The sequence below is a fragment of the Paramormyrops kingsleyae genome, chromosome 13 (assembly GCF_048594095.1).
Source record: "Paramormyrops kingsleyae isolate MSU_618 chromosome 13, PKINGS_0.4, whole genome shotgun sequence".
In the NCBI taxonomy this organism is placed as follows: Eukaryota; Metazoa; Chordata; class Actinopteri; order Osteoglossiformes; family Mormyridae; genus Paramormyrops; species Paramormyrops kingsleyae.
Window position 1 is genome coordinate 7,326,993 of NC_132809.1, and position 6,402 is coordinate 7,333,394.

Sequence of the window (6,402 nt, forward strand, 5' to 3'; positions counted from 1 at the left end):
CAAATTCTGACTCTACCATTTGAATGTCTCAACAGAAATCGAGACTCATCAGACCAGGCAACATTTTTCCAGTCTTCAACTGTCCAATTTTGGTGAGCTCGTGCAAATTGTAGCCTCTTTTTCCTATTTGTAGGGGAGATGAGTGGTACCCGGTGGGGTCTTCTGCTGTTGTAGCCCATCCGCCTCAACGTTGTGCGTGTTGTGGCTTCACAAATGCTTTGCTGCATACCTCGGTTGTAACGAGTGGTTATTTCAGCCAAAGTTGCTCTTCTATCAGCTTGAATCAGTCGACCCATTCTCCTCTGACCTCTATCATCAACAAGGCATTTTCGCCCACAGGACTGCAGCACCTTAATGTTTTTCCCTTTGCACACAATTCTTTGTAAACCCTAGAAATGGTTGTGCGTGAAAATCCCAGTAACTGAGCAGATTGTGAAATACTCAGACCGGCCCGTCTGGCACCAACAACCATGCCATGCTCAAAATTGCTTAAATCACCTTTCTTTCCCATTCTGACATTCAGTTTGGAGTTCAGGAGATTGTCTTGACCAGGACCACACCCCTAAATGCATTGAAGCAACTGCCATGTGATTGGTTGATTAGATAATTGCATTAATGAGAAATTGAACAGGTGTTCCTAATAATCCTTTAGGTGAGTGTATATGTCTGTGTGCCTGAAGATTTCAATTTTGGCCTAAACAGCTTCTCATATTTCTTCTTCCACAAGAATGTAAAAATATTTTTTATAAATGAGCCCCTTTTCCATTTCTTCAGTGGCCTCTTTCTCTTCATGGTCATAAAATAAATGAATAAGATGACTGATTATCATGGGTTATTATTGGCAATGCTGAAAGTACAGTTTTGAAAGTACTAAGACATTCAGTATCTCTTATGTTTTCTGAGAGAGAGTTCCAGAGTTTGCCACCAAAGTGACTAAAAGCTGCCTCCTCCCTGAGCCGGGTTTTAGGAATAATCAGTAAATAACTGTTGGATGATCTGAGCGATCTGGCTTGAACATAAGAACATACCTTACCATCATGTCATGGAGATAGAGTGGAAAAACACCATTTAATTAATCTTAAAATTAATAAAATAACTTTCAAATCAATCCTAAAAGCTACATGAAGCCAGTGAAGCGATTTGACCCCAGTGACTAATGTGTGTTAATACTCTGTCAGTAGCGTTCTGGAACCCTTGTAGATTTGTAATAGATTTCTTAGGTAGACCGGGCAGGAGTGTATTGCAGTAATCTATTATACTTGAAACAAAAGCATGTATTTGTTTTTCATGGTCAACCAATGACAGCATACACCAGACTTAGATATTAGGAGGTGAAAGTATGCTGTTTTGCAGACATTGCTGATATGGCTGTTAATTAAAGCTAAGATCACCATTGAAAAAAGACTCCTAGGTTCCTAACTTGTTGTTTGTCCTTCAGAGATATTGATTAGAAATACGCCAATATATCTTTCCTCTGGACTTCATTCCCAACAACAAGCATCTCTGTTTTAACATTGTCCAGTTACAGAAAATTTTGCAACATCTATGAGTCTATGACATCTGTGCATTCAAGCAGGCAGTGGATAGACACATGAGCACCTGGAACTAGACATAGATATAGCTGTGTGTCATCTGCATACTGATGAAAGCTGATTTTATGTTTGTTTATTATACTTGGTAGCAGTAGCATGTAAAGGTTAAATAATATAGGACCTAAAATTGAGCCTTGGGGGACCCCACAGGTATCAAGTGCAACACAGCAGTCATGTCAACTTGGGTACGATCTGGACCAGGCTAAGACTATACCAGAGAGGTCAACCCAGATATGCAGCCGGTTCAGCAGAATCTCATGTTCTATATTGTCAAAGGCAGCACTGAGATCTAGAACAAGAAGAATGGAGAGGTTACCTGAGTCTCTGTTTAAACTTAAATCAATTAGGACTTTGAGAAGAGCTGTTTCAGTACTGTGGTGTTTCAAAAAGCCAGACTGAAACACTTCATTAAGATTATTAGTGTTTAGATAATCAACTGAATAAGCACAACTTTCTCAATTATTTTACCAAGAAAAGGTACAATAGAAATTGGTCTATAATTACTAAGCACCGCACCACCAAAATTACTTTTTTTCAGCAAAAGACTTGACAATAGCAGTTTTAAGACATTGTGGAAAAATTAGCTCTTCCACAGAAAGATTAACTACAGTAAAACTGGTCTAAGTCGCCGGCTTGTAACTCGTCAATGTGCACAAGTCAACGCTCAAGCATGAAGTCCCGATTTTTCCTAATGATGTTTCCTTTAAAATTCCTTGTGTAAATCGCCGCTTGTAAGTCGTCAAATTCCCTTAGTCGTCACCTAAATCCCGAACAACACAAATGAATGGATTTTCCTACCTGTAAGTCGACACCCCAATCGCTGCATTCCCGCCGCCTGCTTCACACTGCCTGCTTGTCACCACGGCGATGTAGAAACGGGGAATCCCCACCTATCGCACTAGTCGCTCCCTGGGCTTAAGTCTCGCGTGTATAGTGCGGTGTAGTAGAGGTATGGTGTTATATTTACTAGTCGGCAAAACGGCGAGATAGACATAAGTCGCCAAAATGTCGACTTAGGTGTATCTCGTCAATTCTCTAAGTCGTCACTTTTAAGCTGGTCCCGTGAGTGTCGACTTAGACCGGTTTTACTGTATATGCAGAACATCTGCTGACGAGCGTAGAACTTGTTTACAAAACTTAGTGGGAGGAGGATCATGAGTGCAGCTCAAGGACTTCAGAAGTAATGTAACTTTGTTTAGTGAATTAAGGTTGATAGGCGAAAACACAGACAGTTTACTTTGAGCAATACAGTGTGGTGGATTAACATCCAGGTTTTTGGGGACAAATACTCCATATGTTCTCTTATAGCTTTAATTTAATCACTAAATTAGGTTGCAAACTCATTGCAATTATCAACTGTAAGAAACTCAGATGTGATGCATGGGGAGAGGTTAATCTATCAATAGTAATAAAAAGGAAATCTGGTCATTGACTGGTACACTGGCCAAATTGCAGAATGTAGCACATTTTGCTCTGAACATTGCCTCACTACAGCTCAGCATGGATCACCAGTCATCCAGCCTTCAGCAGAGTCCAGGGCAGATCTCTCCAAGGTCCCAGAAGAGTACCAAGACCTTGGGTCCGTCTTCAGTAAGGTGATGGCCTCTCTCCCACCACATCACCCATGTGATTGTGCCATTGATCTGCTGCCTGGCACTATACAACCTCACGGTCTGAATTCGAGGGGAAGAGAGTGGAAGACCACCTTCAATACACCTACCGACCATTAAGAATACCTTGTAATGCCTTTCGTGCTCACTACTGCCTCCACAATCTTCTAAACCCATGTGAACAATGTCCTTCATTTTGTGGTGAAAAAAGTTTTCATCTACTTACACGATGTCCTGATCTTCTGCCAAGACCTGGCCACCCACCGCCATCAAGTCAGAGAGGTGCTGCAATATTTCCTGAAGAATCGCCTTATTCCTAGGCTGGAAAGTATGAGTTTCATCAACCTGAGGTGTCCTTCCTAGGGTTCAAAATTTCCATGGGCAGAATCAGAATGGACCCTGAAAAAGTGAAGACTGCCATGGAGTGGCCTGTCCCCACAGCGAGGAAGGATTTCAAAGAATTCCATGGGTTCACAAACTTCTGGCACATTTTTAAAACACAGCACCACTCACCCCACTAACCTTGGCCTAGCTGCCATTCCATTGAAACTAACTCATATAAGAAGCCTTTCCCCACCTGAAAGCTAGGATCACCTCAGCCTTTGTCCTAATAGTTCTCAATCCCAAGCAACAGTTTGATGCTTCAGAAACACTGTTAGGGCCATATTATCCGAGCTCCCATCTAAGGATGGGAACAAACACCCCTGTACCTTCTTTTCTCTATGTCTCTGTCCCAACAAATGGAATCACATCAGTAGATTCCAACCAAGAATTTCTAGTAGTCAAGCTTGCACTGGAAATGTGGCGCCATTAGCCGGAGGGATCTGAGTCACCTTTCTGAGTTTTGATGGACCACTGGAACCTTGAGTGAGGTGATCGCTCTTCCTCACAAGTTTTAACTGCGTGTTCACCTGCATTTTTTAAAAAAATCAAATGCACACAGTTAGTGGCAAACATTCTTAAGCTCCACCCCTTTAAGACTCTAGAGGGGCCTTCTGTAAATACAGCGCTATTAATGGAAATGTGTTTTCTTTTAATGAGAGAAGAGGTGGGAATCCTTTACAGAACGACATCCTAAGTAAAATGTACGTGTAGAGGATCAAAATTAGTAATTGGTAAAACAGGTTAAAGGTAGTTATTTATAAATTTACTTAAAAAAGGAGATGAAGCCCGGAGGAAACACACTCCCCATAAGTTTTTTTTCCCCAAGTAGTGAACTGAGTGCAGTTCTTTTAATTAGAGGTTCACTATACTGGAGAGTGTTTGCTCCCATACACTAGTGGGCGCATCGTGTTAGGAACGTACGAGCGAGCAGAGGCGAAGACAGCAATATAAAATCTGTGGCCAGCGAGAGTGTAAACCCAACGCTCTCTGCTTGTTTTTTTTTCCAATAATTTGTTTGTAAATATACCCCTGAACCGATACTTTGTACTGAATTAAGTCCCTAATACTTCTGCTGTAAAAGGGGCGAATGGATTATATGGGTGTTTGACACGTAAAAGAAAGTTTTTATCTAGCACCGTAGCTTATGATACAGATAGACGCCGTCCTTAAATGAACTAAATGTTCAAAAGTTTTGTAACCCAGTAGTGTACCTTACTTATACATTGATTTAATGTGAGGGAAATGTGTAAGACTGTGTGTCGTATGTGGTATTTATCAGTAAGATGGCGGATACCGCGCGTTCACGGTAAATGGTGTTACTACCCAGGCGCACGGTACATAATTTAACTCGAACACTTTACAGCATGGCACAAACACTGCATCTGTCGCCATAGCAGGGACTCAGATCAACACAAAGAGACTCGTGATTAATGTTCAGAAGAATAAGGGAATTCTGAGCAGCAGAGTTATAAGATGAAGTTTATTGATCCCAGGGGGTAATCCTGGTATATACCGTGGCAAGGTACACAAAGTGACGACAAACATATAGTACAAGACAAGACAGTACATATAGTTTGCAGAAACTTTAAAAAATGCACAGTACACACGCAGAACTCCCCGAAAAATTATTGAATACATAACCTGATAACTGGGTAGAAGATGAATAGACGGATAAACGTCCGTATCCATTTTGCCAGCAGCCTGCAATTCTCATGTTTAGTCACAAGATGGAAGCAAATCCACTGTGATAATGAAGCAATACCTAGAAACAAATGACTACCAAACGCGACGTCCTTTGCTCAATTTGGATTCTGGATCTAAGCTGAAACAAAAATTTATTAAAAATTAATATATTTCAAATTGTAAATGGGGCACGAGCCAGTGAAATACCTACACACACCATGGGCAATTTAGAGAAGCCAGTTTACCTTATCCTGTATCTTGGTGCTGCAGGAGGAAACCTGTGAGACACAGGGTGACCATGCAAAGTGTCACCCCAACTGAATAAACACAAACAGATAAAATCAAAGAACAGATGCACATGAAGTATGAGAAGTTTTAAAAGGCTGTGAGTACTGGTCTGTAGGGTCTGTCTTTCAGGTTATTCTTCATCCTCCATAGCAAAGATTTTAAAGGTAACTTTGAATGATGCATGAAAAGAAATTTTAAAACAACTTGCTAAATGTTAAGTATTATTAAATCATTAAAATTGCATGTCTGGTCACCATACCTTAAGAAGGACATTGCTGCCTTGGAAAAAGTGCAATATAGGGCTACAAGAATGATTCCTGGTCTTAGAGGAATGTCTTATGAGGGGAGGTTAGCTCAGCTGAATCTGTTTAGCCTCGAGCAAAGGAGACTAAGGGGGGGGACATGATCCAGGTACATAAGATTCTAACAGGTCTGGATGCTGTTCAGTAAAATGGCTATTTCAATATTAGTTTAAATACTATAACTCGTGGCTATAAGTGGAAATTAGTGGGAGAACATTTTAAAACGAATTTGAGGAAGCACTTCTTTACACAGCATGTAGTTAGAGTATCTTATGTTCTTAACCAGTGACACACCAATGAGCATGTTGTGCTTTTCAAACGTATGAAAACTAGGTGCCAAAGAGCACTACAGTATGCTGTGGCATTAAGTTTCATAATAATTATGATGAATCTGAGAATGAACAAGGAGTAGGTAAAATGCAACATTAATGAATCTTTATTAAAGCAGTAATTTCATAGTATGTTTTACTACAGCTTAGCATCAGTCGATGATTTTGATGTCAGTACAATACAAGTAATATATAATTATTGTCTACAAAAAGA

General features: G+C 40.4%; 1 long non-coding RNA gene across 1 annotated transcript; it reads right to left on the reverse strand.

Moving 5' to 3' along the window:
• Positions 1-2,897: 2,897 nt before the first annotated feature.
• On the reverse strand, positions 2,898-5,395 carry LOC111858170 (uncharacterized). The gene is made up of 4 exons (XR_002841520.2): positions 5,228-5,395; positions 4,036-4,113; positions 3,429-3,523; positions 2,898-3,265 (listed from the first exon to the last, which is right to left on the reverse strand). It is a non-coding gene; the product is annotated as an uncharacterized lncRNA (long non-coding RNA).
• Positions 5,396-6,402: the final 1,007 nt, after the last annotated feature.